The following is a 21,972-nucleotide window of genomic DNA, read 5'->3' on the forward strand; positions in this document are numbered from 1 at the left end:
CAGTGTATATTAAAACTCTATAAAACTCGGTAAAAGAAATACAACTTTTTTTTTTTTACTACAAATTTACACAATACAATAATAATAAAAAATCCTCCATGCAAACCAAAATGTCCAGATGGCAATGTGTCTAACGATATGTTTAACAATTATGAAATGAGATTACTGCTAAAATGTACTAGACATCTTTCACAGAAAATAACAGATGCACCGAGCACCAAATAGGCAGCTTGCAACTAAGTTCGACAATTTTGAACATTGAAAAATACAACAAGTGTAACCTGCAATAGAAAATCAAAATATTGCCCTTTTTTTAACATTAACATTCTGGTATTCCAGGACAGTCCTTAGAGTCCTTACTCAAACACATCAGAGAAGAGCTTGGTCTTCAGTGTTTGGACTTTATTGGACATCTTGTTGCCATCTAGCTCCAGAATTATTTTTTGAAGGACTTCGAATGTGTACCTTATAGGAGGGTAGCTCAGGTTCAGTCCATAAATCAGTCCCAGCAACATGGCTGCTGCATATGGGACACTGGTAAGGTCCTGAAGAACCGTTTGACCCTCTATTACCACTCCAAGATCTGCTGGGCTGTCTTCCATGTCTGCACCTTCATGTCTTATGACATAAATTCCCATCACAGTCTTCTGGATCGCCGCCTCAGTGCTGTCAACGTCTGTATCCTAGAGGGGATATTTAAATAAAATAAAGTACTTTTAAACATTAAGCATCCTTGAAAATACAGCAACATTTTAAAAAGCACATACTCACCATATACTCCCAAACCAGACTGCTAGGGTCTTCGTTCAGGTATGCACAGAGAGATTTGATTATGCATGCTCTCCTCACTTCAATGTCTTCAGTCTAAAGATGCAAATAACATTCATCTGTTATTACTTTGCCTGATTATTTCCTTAAAGGGATAGTTCACTTTAAAATTAAAATTCGGTCATCATATACTCCCCCTCATGTTGTTTCAAACCTGTATGAATTTCTTTGTTCTGCTGAACACAAAGGAAGATATTTTGAAGAATGTCGGTAACCAAACAGTTTCTGGTCCCATTGACTTCCATAGTAGAAAACATTTTTTATATGGAAGTCAATGGGACCAGATAACTGTTTGGTTACCGACATTCTTCAAAATATCTTCCTTTGTGTTCAGCAGAACAAAGAAATTCATACAGGTTTGAAACAACATGAGGGTGAGTATATATGACAGTTTTCATTTTAAAGTGAACTATCCCTTTAAGGGTAATACAGGCAAGCAGTCAAGATGTACTTCTATGTATCAACTCGTCTTAGTTAAGGGAATAACATAGTTTAATATGAAAAAACGTTGGAGTGTTCCTTTAAGAATTTTCTCATCTAAACTGGTTATATCTATTAAGCCTAGTAGTGAATGTTTTATGACCATAGGATCATCTCTCAGTCTCTGTTTTCTACAGTGCATTGATTTACACTGTCTGCTCACAGCTAATACTCAATCAGTGCAATAATAAGTGCTTTAGCGTAATTCGTAAAACTTTAAATACTATCATTGTGCCGAGCCGTGGGTTGTAACAAAGTTTGCAAAATTATTACTACTTTTTATAAATCCTATAAAAGGAGCTTCACTTACCTTAGCCAAAACGTTGTTTTCTCAGTCAATAAAGTTGTGGCATTCCTTCATTTCACCAAATTTAGGCAGTGATGAACTGGAAAAAACAATGAAAAACATACTGTCATAAAAAAAGAACATCAGAAAACATGCCAAAATATATCAGTCTACGACAGACGAATGTGGCCTTATTTGTGCTTGCTTCAGAGCTTCAGCCAATCTTACTGGGACTGTAGCTTAGATTAAAGCACTGGGAGGTTTTGTTATTAGACATTCTAAAACGCTTAATGTGTTTAATGTACTAATACTAACCATACAACATCATACTAATAAAGCATACTATCTACAGAAAAGCTAATTTACTCACAGGTTATAAATGCTTAAGCTGGCTAAATACTTAATACTGAGAAATTAATATTGAAAGATCAAATTCTGTAACGTTACATACCTTATTAATAAACCACTGGCTGACGTTATAAACAGATTAACCCAGAATATGAACTAAACGCGTTGCATTCATATGCTGCGTTCATCTGTTTATCTGCACATTGTACGGTTTATCATATATATATATATATATATATATATATATATATATATATATATATATATATATATATATTATTAGATTTGTATAATATCACTGTTAGCCACATTAAACGTTTTAGAATGTCCCTCGTTAGTCATTTCATTAAGTTACTTCGACTGAAAACCATTTTGAATTCAAATAATTTGTTCCACGATCACACATACATATGAAGTATTACACAACAGAGAATTATGCGTTTTCCACAACCACAATTAAACTCGCATCTTTTTAATCGAATGCAATCATCAATTAATACCGTAATCAACACATTCAACACAATATTTGATAGTTAAACAATATTAAAAGTATCCCAGAACAGACTTAACGAAACACTAAAATAAATTAAACACTTTGCATTCGGAATTTCTTACCTGACTGGTAGCTCTGACACCACGCATGCACCTTGTTGTTGTCTCCTCCATCGCGCGCGCCGTCTTCATCCAATACGTTGGAAATCGTCACACCCGGTTTTTTGAATCGCGCAATCAAACCACTTACGTTAGTTTAACGCTTGATAATTAAGTATAGTGGACCATTACACAACTGAAGTTACTTAAACGCAATACAATAGTGTTTTGATGGGAAAATAAATATATGTGGGTTATTTTAACAAAAAACATTTGGGTAGAACGAACAGTGCCCCAAAACCATTTTTTTGAGTGTGGCAAACAAAGGGGAGAAAGGAAAAAGGAAATTAGCCGACCGTTGGGAAAGCACAGTGTATATTGTAGTGAGTAAGAACTGTTCTTTGAATACGTACAAACTTCGTCACCCTGTTACAGGACGTGTCAAAACTGTCCATCGGAATTTGTTAATGCCTGTGAACTTTTTACCATTGCCTGCCTGGGATGATTCAGTAAATTCAGAGTGTGACCTAAGTTCAAACTGTGATTCATCAGTTACTGACTGTGAGAAAAGTGATACTGCAGACAGAACTTCTCAATGGATTGCTGATTTAGATGAGGTTGCGGGAATGGGTAATGATGACTTGGAGAACTTGACTGCCAGTGGTGAACATGAGATTTGTGATCATGAGGTGGGGAAACGCACTGAACAAGGTGGAGGGATGAAGTGTCAGGACAATTCTGACAGTATGTCTGGTTCCGTATCTTTGTGCCATACATCAAATGATGAGGTTTCACCTGTACCAGATGTTCAGAATGATGACTCTGTATCTCCGATTGTTCTACCTGTTGCTGATCATGATTGTGATGTTTCAGAAGAGAAACCTGTGAGTTCATCTCAACATAATGATAATTCTTGTCAAGTTGCAGCAGAATTTCATGAGCAACAGAAAACACGCACAAGGTTTGGTAGAGTTATTAAGTTCCGTATCATTTACAAATTATTATTACTTGCCTATAAGGCCCTAAATGGTTTAGCACCTGCGTACCTAACTTGTCTTCTACCACGCTATAATCCAACCCGCTCTCTAAGGTCGCAAAACTCTGGACTTTTGGTAGTACCTAGGATAGCAAAGTCCACTAAAGGAGGTAGAGCTTTTTCACATTTGGCTCCCAAACTCTGGAATAGCCTTCCTGATAACATTCGGGGTTCAGATACACTCTCTCTGTGAATCTAGATTAAAGACACATCTCTTTAGCCAAGCATTCACATAATGCATCTTATAATCTTGTACTGCAGTTATATCTGATCAGACGTACATTATTATTATTCTTTAGCTTGGGTTGAACAATTTATTTGTGCTTAGATGGAACAGCAGCTACGCTAATCATGTCTCTGCTTGTCTCTCCGTTTCTGCTAGCTAGGAATTACAGAACTTCAGTCTGGATCCAACCATTACATGATCAGAGATGACCGAACACCTGAGAGGGAGGATCAGCGCCAGGAGATGACGTATGTGTCCCTGATCGTAGGCAGAGGCCAGACACCTGGATGAACGCCAGAGACAGATCCCCATTGAGGACCCCGCCACTTAGACAACCATCGGAAAAGACCACTGGAACCAGCTGAGCCCATTCAATCTGACTTGCTGCAGTTTGGAACTGAACTGCTGGTCTGTTGGCCAGAGGAGAATTGGCCCACCGACTGAGCCTGGTTTCTCCCAAGGTCCATTCTGTCACCGATGGAGTTTTGGTTCCTTGCCGCTGTCGCCTCTGGCTTGCTTAGTTGGGGACGCTTCATTTCCAGCGATATCTTCGACCTGATTGCAAAGACACTATTTAAACTTATTGACACATTATTTTCCTTTTTTGATATTGTGCAGTGCTTTGACACAATTTGCATTGTAAAAAGCGCTATATAAATAAAGGTGAGACTTGACTTGACTTGACTTGACTATTTGATTTCTACTTGAGAGTGTTCAGATTTAAAGTCTTGAGATTAGTCCATCAGTTCTTGAATTTCACTTTTTGTTTATGTGTGTGTTTCAAACAAGAGTGTCTGTCTCAGAAGCTAAAGGAAAGAGGCCACACCTCAGAGGAAGTAAATACACGATTCCTAAGTGTACGAAAATACCTGGCTGAAAAGATCAGTGACATAAACCGGATGAAAACTGTCAGTGGTAAGTATTTAGATATCCATATCTGAATGTAATTTGTACAACCTCTCATCAAATAATGACTTGAAGTGAACAGAGACTATGTATCATAAAAAGTAGACAACGTAATTATTCAAGCCTATTTGTGATCCTGGACCACAAAACCATAAGGGTCAATTTTTTTTTACCCTTATAGTTTTGTGGTCCAGGATCACAAATAGGCCTATGAATATGAATAAATAAGTTTTCCATTGATGTATGGTTTGTTATGATAGGACAATATTTGGCCATGAACTACAGGTGCATCTCAATAAATTAGAATGTCATGGAAAAGTTAATTTATTTCAGTAATTCAACTCAAATTGTGAAACTTGTGTATTAAATAAATTCAATGCACACAGACTGAAGTAGTTTAAGTCTTTGGTTTTTTTAATTGTGATGATTTAGGCTCACATTTAACAAAAACCCACCAATTCACCAAAATCTCAACAAATTAAATTAGAATACTTCATAAGACCAATAAAAAAAACATTTTTAGTGAATTGTTGGCCTTCTGGAAAGTATGTTAATTTACTGTATATGTACTCAATACTTGGTAGGGGCTCCTTTTGCTTTAATTACTGCCTCAATTCGGCATGGCATGGAGGTGATCAGTTTATGGCACTGCTCAGGTGGTTTGTAAGTCCAGGTTTCTTTGACAATAGCCTTCAGCTCATCTGCATTGTTGGGTCTGGTGTCTCTCATCTTCCTCTTGACAATACCCCATAGATTATCTATGGGGTTCAGGTCCGGTGAGTTTGCTGGCCAATCAAGCACAGTAACACCATGGTTATTGAACCAGCTTTTGGTACCTTTGACAGGGTGGGCAGGTGCCAAGTCCTGCTGGAAAATGAAATCAGCATCTCCATAAAGCTTGTCAGCAGAAGGAAGCATGGGTGCTCTAAAATATCCTGGTAGATGGCTGCGTTGACTGTGGACTTCAGAAAACACAGTGGACCAACACCAGCAGATGACATGGCAGCCCAAATCATCACTGACTGTGGAAACTTCACACTGGACTTCAAGCAACATGGATTCTGTGCCTCTCCACTCTTCCTCCAGACTCTGGGACCTTGATTTCCAAATGAAATGCAAAATTTACTTTCATCTGAAAAGAGGACTTTGGACCACTGAGCCACAGCCCAGGTAAGACGCTTCTGAAGTTGTCTCTGGTTCAGAAGTGGCTTGGTAGCCCTTTTCCTGAAGACGTCTGAGCGTGGTGACTCTTAATGCACTGACTCCATGTTCAGTCCACTCCTTGTGAAGCTCTCACAGGTGTTTGAATCAGCTTTGCTTGATTCAAAAAATAAAAAAAAAAATTAAGAAAACTTTTTCACAACATTCTAATTTATTGAGTGCAAATGTAGTGGGTTCGTTTCTGCGTTGTGTGTGTTGATAAAAGAGACTTCACAGGTGAATGCAGTTGTTACGTTGTTTACTTTTGGGCTTCTCAGTTTCTGCATTGAAACATAACAGACCATCAGACAGAAAAGATAATGTCTGATGGTCATCGCCATGACATCCCGCGAAAGAGAGCGAGTGCATTACTATATACATTGACAATTCAAGAACTATGATAATATAATGTCAAAAAAAGGAAAATACAGAAAAACAATACAATACTATAATGATCCATTTACATACCTGCATTGAAACATAACAGACCATCAGACAGAAAAGATAGAACCTCTGGTCTAGCCGTGCCTGTCAATCATTACAATACTTTTAAGGTCTATTCATTTAACAGGAAATGCATTGAAACTTATCATGGATCATTAAAAGTAAACAGATATAACTTTAGTCAATCATAAATGTATAACTTATAACACCGATGAAACTTTTATACTCTGTTTTACCAAAGAAATCATCATTAAATAATGAAACTCAGTAGTAATGAAACTCAGTAGCGCACGTGTAATGGCCGCCGTTACACGAATTCATACTCTGAATAAACATACTCCTACAACGTTCATAACTTGAATTACTAGTCTTTCAATAAAGAAAGAGTGACAAACAAACATTTCACACAGAAATTGCATAAATGACAAGTAATTAACAATGTTTAAGCACTTTTTCTGAAGAGCCGATAAAAACACACCTCTCATCGCCATGACATCCCGCGAAAGAGAGCGAGCTACCGGAAATTACATCAGCTCTATCCTCGCACTTACTCACGACATAACTTGCGTGGCAGAACTTCCTGAACATTTTGAATAGATTAACAGATTCATAAAAAGGAAAAAACCAAAAACAATATGTAAGAAATAAAAATATACCTGTATAAAAAAATGAAAATAACACTTACATGTGCTTGTAGCCACAAGACCATACATCACTCATGTAATTTCTCCTAATTCGGATTTCAAAATAAAAGCCCCGTACATTAGTACCATTAATTAATAGTAATTTCCATAATCTAGTGTAACAACATTACACTTGCCACATCCACCCCCACTGTTTTACATTAGATTATTGGACAGATCAACATCTGGACCTAGCAGTGTTGTCATTTTGCATAAACCACCTTAGGTTATACAGCTTTAAAGCCATCTCGTGAAAGATTCAGATAAATCAAGGGTAGCTAATCCCCAATCTACCATTTGAAAAACCATGCCATATACATAGTCTCAAGTATGACATACACTAACAGTCACTCTCTATGCTTATTTTATCAAGCAAACTCGTATATCAAAGATCATAAAAGATCTTTCCACCTATGATAACCTGATAGGTGTACAATCAGTCACGAAAATACAAAAACAAAAATCTGCTGGAAAAGAAAAACAAGAAAAATAAAAAAAATTACACGTCTATCACAGGACTAACTCTTTGAGTTGACATTATCTGTATCAATCTGCTCACAGGTTTAATAGGTAGCCAGTGCAGAGACTGTAAAATTGGAGTAATATGATCATATTTTCTTGATCTGGTAAGAGCTCTAGCCGCTGCATTTTGGACTATCTGTAGCTTGTTTATTGAAGATGCAGGGCAACCACCTAGCAGTGCATTACAATAGTCCAGTCTAGAGGTCATGAATGCATGAACTAGCTTTTCTGCATCAGAAACAGGTAGCATGCTTCGAAGCTTAGCAATGTTCCTGAGATGTCATGTGAGACCGGTGCTGGCAAAATGATTCACAGTGAGCAAATTTTCAAAAATTAGTTATTTTTATACTCTATTAAAAGACCTTCAAAATGACGTATGATTTGTTGGAATTGGACAAAAAATGACTGAGCTACACCCATTTCCAAAGCAAAATCACAGAGCAACGTTGCATCTTTTCCTCCAGTTCTTTATTTAATAATAATCACTATATTAATAATCATAATATAACTATTTTTTATTTATCTTTGTTTTTCAACAATCAAATGTAAAAATTAGTTCCAGGTTATGATATGCCGAGGTGTCTAAACATTAATCTCTTAATTTTACAGTAAGTAGTGAAATTTACCCAAAATGAAGGCTTAAACATCTAAAAAAAAAAGCACATTTAAGGGGCTCCTCTTTTGGTGAAAGTTTTTAGACTGCTTTCAAAATGGCCGCCAGACAGTGTGAACACATGAAGACTCATATCTCAGCATGCAATGATCTGTTTGACTTGAAATTATAGGAGGTATATAGTAACAAACACATCAAATGACTAAGACATCAAGTAGGATAATATGTTATTTTTTTCTTTTTATAATCTGAGCTCAAATATGGAAGTGAACTTAATAGGTACGTTTACCCTGTATTTCTTCATTTTATTTGCATTTACAATTAAAAACGTTAAAATTATAGCCTTCTTAATGTTGCAAACCACCACTTTTTACAACCCGGTGCTGATTCTGCAAACAAATTTATTATTATTTATTTAATGCTGCGGTCTCGCAGCGGTAGTTGAGTACTTACTGTAGGTGGTGTATTTCCTCAGTCGTCATGAATACGATAGTTGTTTTCCGGGCATTTATCAAGTGTGTATTTTTGTGATATCTAGTGTTTTAAGCAAATTTGCAGATTGCAATACTGGTTGCTGATTTTCTTTTTCTTTAAAGTCGGCATGAAATCAAAATTGACTTTATTTACTTTACTATCGCACATTGCTGGTCTTGATGTTAACAATTAATCAGTGCAAGTTAATCTGAATGTTTTAAGATGTGTAAAACTGTGCTGTGTAAAACTGTGCTGTCTAAAGACCCATCCACACCAAGCAGAATAACGATATAATAACGACAAAGATATAGTTCTAAAAATCATTCTCATTATTAAAGAATAGCAGCGTCCACACCACAACTATAACGATAAAGGCACAAAGAAACAATATCATTGGAATCACTTCCAGAACAATTTTTTCCAGCTGATGAATGATAAAAACACTGACAGCCAATCAGAATCCATCCTGCTATAATGTGCTAGAGAATTTAAAGCAGCAGGCACACGTGCGCTTAGAATAAACAGACGATATCGTTCGCTGGTGTGGACGCTAATATCGTTATCTTTATAGTTATCTTTATCGTTTTTGGGGTGAATGGAGCTTAATTCAGCCTTAAGTGATTTTGGAGGTTTTTTAAAATGTATATTAGCTGAATAATGTCTTGTTTAATTTTAATTATACTGTTACTAGATTTGACAGTCTTACCTTTGATAGATGACACCTATTCAGGTGTCAGAGGTGGTTTTGCCTCAGCAGCTTTTTTACCGTTGCATTTTACGCCAGTAACGCTCCTCTGATTGAGGACGGTGGTCCCCCATATAGCGACAACCAGACTCTTACAGAATTTTGAGTCACCCTCAACTCTCCTCACAATGTCCCATTTTATGGGGGGTATTATGACTCCATATCCTAGATCCTGAGAACAAAATCACAAAGTAATATGCAAAATAAGAGGTTGACCATTACATTGGGTTTTACTGAATACTTGGCATCAATAGGTAGGGCCAAGTACTGTTGCCTACTAGGGGTGTAACGGTTGGATCTCGGGTCTCAAATCTGACAATGTATTTGTATCTATAATATGGTTTGTTGAAACATCACAGCACGTAAATCAGGCAGGCAGACAGAGTTAGGCTAATGTATGTTTATCCATGTCAAGTGATTGCAAGAATCACAAGACTTTTCCTGGTGGCAGGGCTCGAAATTGCCACCATTTTGGTCACATATGCTCCCGAAATTTAATCTGTGTGATTTCAAAATGAGTCGATGTATAGAAAAATACTGTAGGAACTAGATTTTCTTTAAAATATACTTTAAAATACGCTATTAAGGCTTCTGGAGTTGTTTTTGTTAGAGAATTTTACTTCCGCATCTGAAACGCGGCAAAACCGGAAGTGACACATCAAAAGGGAGAGCGGTCCATTTAAACCACAGGAAAACAATGGATCGCAATGACAGTTTGGACGCTGAGGAAATATTAAATGTGTATTTACACTCGTATGACGGACCACAGATAAAATGATGAGCCTGCTATGCAGCCAAGAGAGCAGGACAGGCCAGAATTAGACAGAACAACGGTCAGAGAAGACAAATTGAGTTGATGTGAGGAGAACAGGGCTGGTGTTTGGTGAGAGATCAGTGTTAGCTTACAGATATACACACATTAGCTAAAGTAATCGGGCAATAGCAATGCTAGTATTGAAACTATCAGTAATAGAACTAATAAGTGTTGATCAGGCGTGTCACACTCGTTAATATCTGACACTAACGTTACGTGATCACCGCAGGAGAGAGAGAGAGATAAACACGTTTTTGATTCATAGGTGCTTGTGTGGGAAATGCGAGGAAAGCATAGAGCTCTCCAGGCCAGCAGACACATGTTTTAGGGCAGAAATCATTTATTACTCTAAGCTAAATACTTGTATACATGTATAAATACATTGTTAAAGATTTTAATATTAAAACAGTCTGAATAATTTTGATTCTCAATTACAAGTTAACTCTATTTAGGTCATGACTACCTATAAGTAACACTTGTTGATGTCATTGGTATAACACAATCAATAATGACAGCATACAGACAAGTTGTCCGCTGGGCCTATGGTGCATGTGTTGTGTCAGACATTAGAAGATAGTTTACAGAGGAAGGAGGACTTTATAAAGGTTTTGAATGGCCCCATTTTGTTGACAATCAATAAAAAATAAAATCACAATCAAGCAGATCTGCATTTATGGTTAATTCAATTCAGTTATTATTATTTATACAGCACTAAATCATAAATATTATTTCATAGCACTGTTAATACCCAACTGAAAACACAACATTTCAACTGTTAATATATATATATATATATATATATATATATGTAGATGTACCAAACATATACTACCAAAAGAAATACCATCTGACCCATTTAAAAACATTTAACAATCTTTCAGTCTGGGTATCACACTAGTGTGTTGTTAAAGTGTGTTAAATTGTGAAGGCTGTGCTAGAGATACACCAATAGCCTCATCATGTTGGTCCTCTGGAGAGAGGAGCAGGTGTAGTGGACATGACTGTGCTGTGTTCTCCTGGAGCCTGTGGTGACCTGCAGTATTCCTCTCTCAGACGGCATATGCTGGGAGAAGCAAACACAAGTTTAGATCACATTCACTGCTGACCATGCTTTTCCACTTGGCCTCCATCACATCTGTTAAGTTACACACCACCGCGGTGTTTGAAGCAGATGCATTAAGATTCAAGATTCAAGATTCAAGAGTTTTATTTGTCACATACACAATTATACAGAGTATAACCAGCAGTGAAATGTAGGTCAGGTCCGCTCCAAGGACAGAGCAATTATAAAGTATACAAATATTAAGAGAAGAAAAGAAGAAAAAAAAATAAAATAAATAAAATAAAATAAAAGAATAAAATAAAAAGATAGATAAAAAATATAAATATAAATGTGCAGGTCAGTATGTTGTTGACTTAAATAGTACTAAGAGGAATGTGCAAAAAAAAAGTTGTACAGGGTATATAATAGCAGCAATATGAGGTAGAGAAAAATTATGAATAGCTTATTGATATGGTGATATTTACATGGAGTCAAGTGATGTTATGACACAGAGTTAGAGTTTAGGAGCCTGATGGCCTGGGGGAAGAAGCTCCTCCTAAGTCTCTCAGTTTTTGCCATCAGGCTACGGAAGCGCTTACCAGATGGAAGCAAAGTGAATAGCTGGTTACCAGGGTGATTTGAGTCCTTGATTATTTTGACAGCTCTATTTTTGCAGCGTTTGAGGTAGATGTCCTGCAGAGAGGGGAGAGCAGACCCTGAGATGCGCTCAGCTAAGCGCACAACTCTCTGTAGTGCTTTGCAGTCCTGATTGGAGCTGTTTCCATACCACACTGAGATGCACTGAGTCAATACACTTTCTATGGTCCCTGAATAGAAAGTTTTCAGGATTGCTGGTGAGACCCTGAATTTCCTCAGCTGTCGCAGATGGTACAGTCTTTGCCTGGCTTTCTTTACCTGTGTTTGGATGTGTGTAGTCCAAGTCAGGTTCTCGGAGATGTTTACACCGAGGTACTTGAAGCTGCTCACCCTCTCCACAGGGGTCCCACTGATCATAAGAGGAGTGTAGGGCTGCTGCTGTCTCTTCCTGAAGTCCATGATCAGCTCTTTAGTTTTGCTCACATTCAGAGAGAGACAGTTGTCCTGGCACCATGATGTGAGTCTCTCTACCTCGTCCAAGTATGCGGTCTCATCGTTGTTGGAGATGAGGCCCAGAACCACAGTATCATCAGCGAATTTGACAATAGATGTGGAGCTGTGAGAGGACACGCAGTCATGCGTGTAGAGAGAGTAGAGCAGGGGACTCAGGACACAGCCCTGTGGGGCTCCTATGTTCAGAGTGATGGAGTTTGAGGTGAACTGGCCAACTTTCACCACTTGAGGTCTGCCGGTGAGGAAGTCTTGAATCCAGTCACAGAGTGAGGAGTTTAGGCCGAGGTCTGTGAGTTTAGATGCCAGCTTGATGGGGACTATAGTGTTGAAAGCTGAGCTATAGTCAATGAATAGCAGCCTTACATAATTTCCTTTGTTGCTATCCAAGTGTGTGAGGGAAGAGTGGAGAACGTGAGAAATGGCATCGTCCGTGGATCTGTTTGGGCGATAGGCAAACTGAAGAGGGTCCAGAGTATCAGGGATGGAGGAGCAAATGTGGCTCTTTACAAGTCTCTCAAAAACCTTCATGACTATAGATGTGAGGGCAACTGGGCGATAGTCATTCAGGCAAGAGGGTTTATTGTTCTTTGGCACAGGGATAATGATGGATTTTTTGAATGAGGTGGGAACCACGGCGGTAGCAAGGGACTCATTAAAGATAGAAGTGAACAAACCAGCGAGCTGATCGGCGCAGGACCTCAGAACACGGCCGGTTATCCCATCAGGTCCGGCTGCTTTCCTGACGTTCACTTTCTTTAGCGCCCTCCGAACCTCATCCTCCGACACGGTGATTACAGGATCGTCGCTGCTCTGCCTGCTGCTTCCTGACGCGCCGCCGCCGTTGCCATCGAAGTGGCCGTAGAAGATGTTTAACTCGTCGGCCAGCAACGGATCTGCTCTCACCTCCGCGGAGGATTTGTTTCCGAAGTCACAGATGGTCCTCAGTCCCTGCCACATCCGTCGAGAGTCGTTGAGCTGGAAATGAGACTCAATTCTCTCTCTGTATCTGTGTTTGGCGGCTCTTACTGCGCGTCGGAGAGCATAGCACGATGCTTTGTACTCGCTCGTATTCCCAGACAGAAGAGCCTCATTGTAAGCGGCGGTGCGTGTGTTAACCGCGGCACGGATTGTTCTGTCCACCCACGGTTTCTGATTGGAGAATGTCCTTATCGTTATTGTTTCTGTAGCTTGCTCGGTTAGCGTGTTTACGAAGCTTAATGCTACATCCGTGAACTCACTGACGTCAGAAGAACTCGCCCGGAACATGTCCCAGTCGACGTCATCAAGCACCGCCTGCAGCATAGTCTCTGAGTGGGAGGACCAGCGCGTCACTACTCTCTGCACCGGAGGTTCCTGAACGAGCCTTTGTTTGTATCTCGGTGTTAGAAAGATGGCGGCATGGTCCGATTTGCCTAAAGCCGGTAGTGAGCGGGCTTTGTAGGCATCCTTGAACTGAGTGTAGCAATGATCCAGTGTGTTTGGTCCTCTAGTTGGACAGGATACATGTTGATAAAAGTTCGGCATGACCTGCGATGATGAAGGCAGCGTCAGGATGTTTGTTAATGTGGCCGCTGAGCACATCGTGAAGCTTAGACAAAGCCAAGCCAGTGTCCGCCTGTGGTGGAATGTACACAGCAGTAACAATGATCGATGAAAACTCCCGGGGCAGATAAAATGGGCGGCAGATAATGGAAAGATGTTCCAGATGAGGCGAGCAGGAACGCGACAGAATGGAGATATTCCTGGGGTCACACCATTTCTTGTTGATCATGAAACATACTCCTCCACCCCTGGATTTACCGGCCTCTGCTGTTCTGTCCGTCCGAAAGACAGAGAAGTTATCACTCGGCATTACAGCAGTGTCCGGGACCGAGGACGAAAGCCACGTTTCTGACAAACAAAGGATGTTACAGTCCCTAATGTCCCGTTGGAAACTAATCCTGGCTCTAAGATCGTCCATCTTATTCTCCAAGGATTGGACATTAGCGAGGAGAATGCTTGGGAGAGGAGGACTGTGAGCCCTTTTCCTGAGTCTGACTTCCCGCGGTGTTTCTTGATCCGTCGCCTCGGGGGGGGTGTTGTTTATCTCCGCGTTCCGAAGAATCTCCAGAGGCCACGCAGGATTCGTGGATAAAGTGTCCTGAAACAGGTTGGTGTAGCGGTTTCCAATGTCCAAAAGTGTTTCTATGTTGTAGGTGATCAGTGCCGACGTGAGATGTGTAAAAAGAGAAAGTAAAACTAAGTAAAAAGGAAGGTAGAAGCAAATTCTCAGTGGAGCGAACCTAACGGCGTCCGAACACAGCGGCGCCATCTTGTACACTTTATTCATTAGTGAAGTCCAGTCTCTTCAGCTGCACTAATGCACCGAGGCCCGGAAGATACCGTCCTATTTCTTGTTAGCAAACCTGTGGACTCGATGTCCTGACAGGCTGGAATTAGTGCAACCTCCACAAACACAATAATTTACCATGACAATGATAAATTGAAATAAAAATAACTACCGAAAACACACACAAGCTCAAAGCAGAGTGCGGCACACGACTCCCTCTCATGACGTAATATTACACAATGTTTTAGAAAAAAAGTGGTTTTTAAGAGCTGTCAAGGAAAGCCTCACTTTTTCATCTAAATTTGTGTCCTCGCTTCTTGTAAAACATTTTCAAATCCTGCATTAACGGTTCATGTGGTATTTTCATACAAGGTTATACATTCATTTGAAAAAAATTTTTAACCTGCAATATGCACTTTAAATCGTCAACCTGCTATCTTGACACACTTCCCACATCTTTTTTCAAAAGTGTGCTTAACTGTTTATAAGCAGATCTCTTAGAAGCGGTGAATGCCACACTTCTTTCTGGGACTTTTCCAAACTCCCTGAAAACTGCAGTTGTTAAAGGGGTCCTATTATGCCCTTTTACGAAGTCTTGATTTTGTTTTGCAGGTGTACTAGAACATGCTCTCATGCTTGGTTGTTCGAAAATCGCATTATTTTTCACATAATTTACATTATTACAATACCTTTCTCCCCACCCAGATAGCAGACGGATGTGGGCCACTTCAGGCAATGATGCGGCACTGGTGGCCTTCTTATGGCCCGGACCAAATGTGTCTGAGCCTGAAGTGGCCCACATGTAAAATGGCAAATATGGCCCAAAAAATGTAAATCACATCTGGGCCATTTTAGGCAAAGATGTGGCACTCATGACAATGTGTAATCTGAATCTGAGCCTAAAGTGGCCCATATGATAGATAATAAACATGGCCCAAATATGACAAACCACATGTGGGCCACCTATGGCAAAAACGTGGCACAATTGACAATGACTAATCTGGATGTAAACCAAATATGGCCCACCTATGTTTCAGCAAATGTGGCCCAGTTATCTCAAAACATATCTGGGCCAGGTTTGGCAAAGATATGGCTGAGTGACCACTGGCTCATCAGGATGTGAGCCAAAAGTGGCCCACATATAATATTGAAAATGTGGCCCAGTTATCTTATAACACATCTGGGCCAGGTTTGGCAAATATATGGCTCAGTGACCACTGGCTCATCTGGATGTGAGCCAAAAGTGGCCCACATATAATGTTGCTAATGTGGCCCAGTTATCTTATAACACATCTGGGCCAGGTTTGGCAAATATATGGCACAGTGACCACTGGCTCATCTGGTTGTGAGCCAAAAGTGGCCCACATATAATGTTGCTAATGTGGCCCAGTTATCTCAAAACATATCTGGGCCAGGTTTGGCAAAGATATGGCTGAGTGACCACTGGCTCATCAGGATGTGAGCCAAAAGTGGCCCACATATAATATTGAAAATGTGGCCCAGTTATCTTATAACACATCTGGGCCAGGTTTGGCAAATATATGGCTCAGTGACCACTGGCTCATCTGGATGTGAGCCAAAAGTGGCCCACATATAATGTTGCTAATGTGGCCCAGTTATCTTATAACACATCTGGGCCAGGTTTGGCAAAGATATGGCTCAGTGACCACTGGCTCATCTGGATGTGAGCCAAAAGTGGCCCACATATAATGTTGCAAATTTGGCCCAGTTATCTTAAAACACATCTGGGCCAGGTTTGGCAAAGATATGGCTCAGTGGCCACTGGCTCATCTGGATGTGAGCCAAAAGTGGCCCACATATAATGTTGCAAATTTGGCCCAGTTATCTCAAAACATATCTGGGCCAGGTTTGGCAAAGATATGGCTCAGTGACCACTGGCTCATCTGGATGTGAGCCAAAAGTGGCCCACATATAATGTTGCAAGTGTCGCCCAGTTATCTTATAACACATCTGGGCCACGTTTGGCAAAGATATGGCTAAGTGACCACTGGCTCATCTGGATGTGAGCCAAAAGTGGCCCACATATAACGCTGTAAATGAAGCACAGTTATCTCAGAATGTATTTGGGCCAGTTTTGGCAAAGATATGCTACAGTGGCACTGCCTCAGGTGTGAGCCGAAAGTGCCACCCATATGGCATGGCAAATATGGCCCATATAATTCATAATAATTTGGGCCACATTTGGAAAATATACGGCACAGTCAGCATTGGCTAATCAGGGTGTAAGTCTAACTTGGCCCACATTCGAAATATTCCCCCCAAAAATTTAAACCTACGTGGTAAGTCCATTTCTGGCTTAGATGCAACACTTCTGACAATGGCTAATTTAGCTTAAAAAGGACAGACTTTGAAACCTGCCTTGAATTTTATTTTAACAACATTTAACAATATTTTTTGGTATAGATGCAGCAGACACTTAGGCTGTGTGTCGTGTCCACCAATGCGTTTTTTTTTCACGCGACTGGTGTGTTTATTCAATTGTTTTCAATGGGAGTGCCGCGTTTTTAAAACGCCATGCATTTTTCTGGCTATAAAGCGCTGAACACTCAGCGTTTTTTATAGATCGGCGAGAGTTAAAGAATGTTAAACTTTGGTTAAAACGCTCATTACTGTCACTTTCTACCAGACCGTCCAATCACAATGGAGGAGGGGCGGGAAAAATACCACACCGACCAACTGTCACAACATTCTTTCTGTACAACATCAAATAGCAGAGTAGATGGAAAAATTATATTTCTGGTTTCCGAACATACGTGTCTATACCATATGACATCCGTACTATACAAACATTATTAGTATTATACAAATTATCAGCGAAATCAGTTACAAGTAAACTGTGCTACGGATATTCTGTATAGCAACAAAGCGTCTCAAAAAAAACAAGAAAAAAAAAAACAACAAAAACGCTGCACTGCCAAAACACTTTCAATCGCCCACAGCTAGGCGTTTTCAGCAGATTGCCTAGCATTTTCGGCTGGCTAAAAACGCTTTGGTGGACATGTCCTTAGGCTGGATGTGAGGCTACATGTACTTACATCTATATATATGCTATTGCTGACATATGTTTTGTAGGTAGAGTGTCTCGAAAAGTTCAAGTGTCTAAGTTCAAACTTATGAAGAGTTTTTTTTATGGTTTTGGGATGTGCTTTAGTTGCTGTTTGTGCAAAGCTTGGGGCACAATGATTTTGCCAAGTACTGTATCAACATATTTTTGTTGATCTTGGAACATCATTCCTGTCCATAAAAATAGTCCTAACCCTAACCCTACAATCAGAGGGAAATGATAATAACACTGATCTAGAAGCATGGTTGAAAGCCTAAACTTGGCATAACTTCAAACTTCAATTCTAATTGGTCGATATGAATGCTGTTCCAGGATCAATAAAGATGTTGAGCCAGGAACATGTTGTAGCCTACTCGGTGAAACCTTGCTTATCTTGCTAGCAGTGTCATATAGGCCTAACTTCTAGAGCAGACACGGATAAACTTCCAATGAGGCCTCAAGATGAGTTAAAATTATGACAAATTAGTCAATCAAGATATTTCTTATTATTTGGCTATTTTTATAACAAATGTACTGGATTTGTTGTGGAGAATAGGACTATAAGGAGACATTGAAGTCAAAAAGGTTGTGATTCACTGTTCCTATGTGTCTCAAGTGACCCCACAAAGGGTAATATTTGAAACCCCCTTAAAATATTCAAATATTGAAAATATATAAAAAAAATAATAATATTTTAAAAATGAAATAAACATATTTTAAATAAATAAATAAACATTTAATTTTATTTCATTCAGGGTTCTCAAGTTTTATCAAAATCTTGATGCGGTTAGGGGAGGAGCCCTAATGGAGCCCCAATTTTACCCATTGTTCATAATTAACCAGCACAAATTGAAATTATAACAATTGGTAAATCTGATAAATGACAGAGCAATTCATCACATCAAAAATACTCTTTAATGTTATATTTCAAAATTACAAATATACAAAAATTACAAAAATATAACAAATTGCTCAAGAGTACACACTCCAGCTTATGAAATGTGTTTTGTGTTGTAAGTGTTTGTTGCACATTTTGATGCCTTGATAACAGGGGTAGGGGGCTCCCAGACATTTTCACTGTCATAATGGATGACAGTGTTCCGTCCAGAGCCAACCTGTTTTGGTTTTGTTCAAACCTATCTCCATCAGGACGTGTGTTTGCGCGATGTTGTTGGTTGCCTAGTAACGAACGTACAGTGGCAGAGAATGTTCCGTCAACTTTGTTCGCGCATCTATGTTGCCTATACGTGCTGGCAGCAGGAAACGTCACTTTGGCTGTATCCGAAATCGCCCCCGGTTGGCATTGCCTTTTCAAATGCACGGTGTGGCGTACAGCGTGTGAACTGGTTGAATTGCGTGTGTCTCACGGCCACATTTCGGGCTTAATATAATTTACATTTATACAACTGTCATTTTTAGGCTATAAATAATCTTTCTTAAAGATAAAAAATATATAATTTTAATTGACATTATAATTGATGCAATACGATTAAATGAACGACAAAGCTCTTGTGAGAAAATATTATTATGATAATTAACTTTTTCAGCCCCCTGCATTCATGAAAAAATTGTCACATTTTTTTTTTTTTTTTTTTTTTTTTTTTTTTACCTTTATTTATATAGCGCTTTTTACAATGCAAATTGTGTCAAAGCACTGCACAATATCACAAAAGGAAAATAATGTGTCAATAATTTTAAATAGTGTCTTTGCAATAAGGTCGGCGATATCGCTGGAAATGAAGCGTCCCCAACTAAGCAAGCCAGAGGCGACAGCGGCAAGGAACCAAAACTCCATCGGTGATAGAATGGAGAAAAAACCTTGGGAGAAACCAGGCTCAGTCGGGGGGCCAATTCTCCTCTGGCCAACAAACCAGCAGTTCAGTTCCAAACTGCAGCAAGTCAGATTGAATGGGCTCAGCTGGTTCCAGTTGTCTTTTCCGATGGCTGTCTAAGTGGTGGGGTCCTCAATGGGGATCTGTCTCTGGCGTTCATCCAGGCGTTTGGCCTCTGCCTACGATCAGGGACACATACGTCATCTCCCGGCGCTGATCCTCCATCTCAGGTGTTCGGTCATCTCAGATCATGTAGTGGTTGGATCCAGACTGAAGTTCTGTAATTCCTGGCTACCACGGGATGTTAATCCCGTGGCAGAAACGTAGAGACAAGCAGAGACATGATTAGCGTAGCTGCTGTTCCATCTAAGCAAAAATAAATTGTTCAACCCAAGCTAAAGAATAATAATAATGTACATTTGATCAGATATAACTACAGTACAAGATTATAAAATGCATTATGTGTATGCTTGGCTAAAGAGATGTGTCTTTAATCTAGATTTAAACAGAGAGAGTGTGTCTGAACCCCGAACGTTATCAGGAAGGCTATTCCAGAGTTTGGGAGCCAAATGTGAAAAAGCTCTACCTCCTTTAGTGGACTTTGCTATCCTAGGTACTACCAAAAGTCCAGAGGTTTGTGACCTTAGGGAGCGGGTTGGATTGTAGCGTGGTAGAAGACAAGTTAGGTACGCAGGAGCTAAACCATTTAGGGCCTTATAGGCAAGTAATAATATTTTGTAAATGATACGGAACTTAATAGGTAGCCAGTGCAGAGACTGTAAAATTGGTGTAATATGATCATATTTTCTTGATCTGGTAAGAACTCTAGCCGCTGCATTTTGGACTATCTGTAGCTTGTTTATTGAAGATGCAGGACAACCACCTAACAGTGCATTACAATAGTGTGTGTCGTGACGTATTGTCAAGTATGGTGACCCATACTCGAAATTGGTGCTCTGCGTTTAACCCATCCAAGTGCACACACACAGCAGTGAGTAGTGAACAAATGCACACACACACACACACACACACACACACACACCGTGAACACACACCCGGAGCAGTGGGCAGCCATGCTGCGGCGCCCGGGGAGCAATTGGGGGTTCGGTGCCTTGCTCAAGGGCACCTCAGTCGTGGTATTGAGGGTGGAGAGAGCGCTGGACATTCCCTCCCACCACCTACAATTCCTGCCAGCCGGGGGCTCGAACTCGCAACCTTTCGATTACGAGTCCGACTCTCTAACCATTAGGCCACGACTTCCCCTAGTCCAGTCTAGAGGTCATGAATGCATGGACTAGCTTTTCTGCATCAGAAACAGGTAGCATGTTTCGAAGCTTGGCAATGTTTCTAAGATGGAAGAATGCTGTTTTTGTAACATGGGAAATATGATTTTCAAAGGACAAATTGCTGTCTAAAATAACACCCAGATTTTTGACTTTAGAGGACGTAACAGTGCATCCGTCTAGTTGCAAATTATAATCCACGAGATTCTGTGTACTGTTTTTTGGTCCAATAAGTAATATCTCTGTCTTGTCTGAATTTAATAGGAGGAAATTTTTGGTCATCCAATCTTTTACACTTTTTACACAATCTATTATCTTAGATAGTTGAGAAGTTTCATCTGGTCTTGTTGAGATATATAATTGAGTATCATCAGCATAACAATGAAAACTTATCCCGTGTTTTCTAATAATATTTCCAAGGGGCAACATATAAATTGAAAATAGCAGAGGACCTAGGACAGATCCTTGTGGTACTCCATACTTTACTGGTGATAATTGAGATGACTCTCCATTTAAATGAACAAAGTGGTAACGATCGGACAGGTAGGATCTAAACCATCTTAAAGCCTGTCCTTGAATACCAATATAGTTTTGTAATCGATCTATGAGTATATTATGGTCTATAGTGTCAAACGCAGCACTAAGATCAGGTAATACTAGCAATGAGGTGCAGCCTTGATCTGAAGCAAGAAGCAAGTCATTTGTAATTTTAACAAGTGCAGTTTCTGTGCTATGGTGAGGCCTGAAACCTGACTGAAATTCTTCATAGAGATCATTTTTTTGCAAGAAGGAGCACAATTGAGCAGACACAACTTTTTCTAAAATTTTAGAAAAAATATGTAAGCTGAAGCTTTTGCTTCAGCTTACATATTTATTAGAGATACGATCTCTATTTTGTTTATAACAAAATATTTACTGCATTTTAAGTTGTCTTTGAAAAAAAAAAAATCTAACTGATTCGGCCCTTTAAATTTAAACATAGCCGTAAAGCGCGAAAAAGGCGCTCGAAACCAAAAGGTCAGAGGATTGTCGGTTGGAGGGAGGACGAATACTGCAAACAATCAATCAAGGTAAGATCGATACATTTATATTTTCTTAGCGATTGCTTCGTTATAT

The sequence above is a fragment of the Barbus barbus genome (assembly GCF_936440315.1).
Source record: "Barbus barbus genome assembly, chromosome: 2".
Taxonomy (NCBI): Eukaryota; Metazoa; Chordata; class Actinopteri; order Cypriniformes; family Cyprinidae; genus Barbus; species Barbus barbus.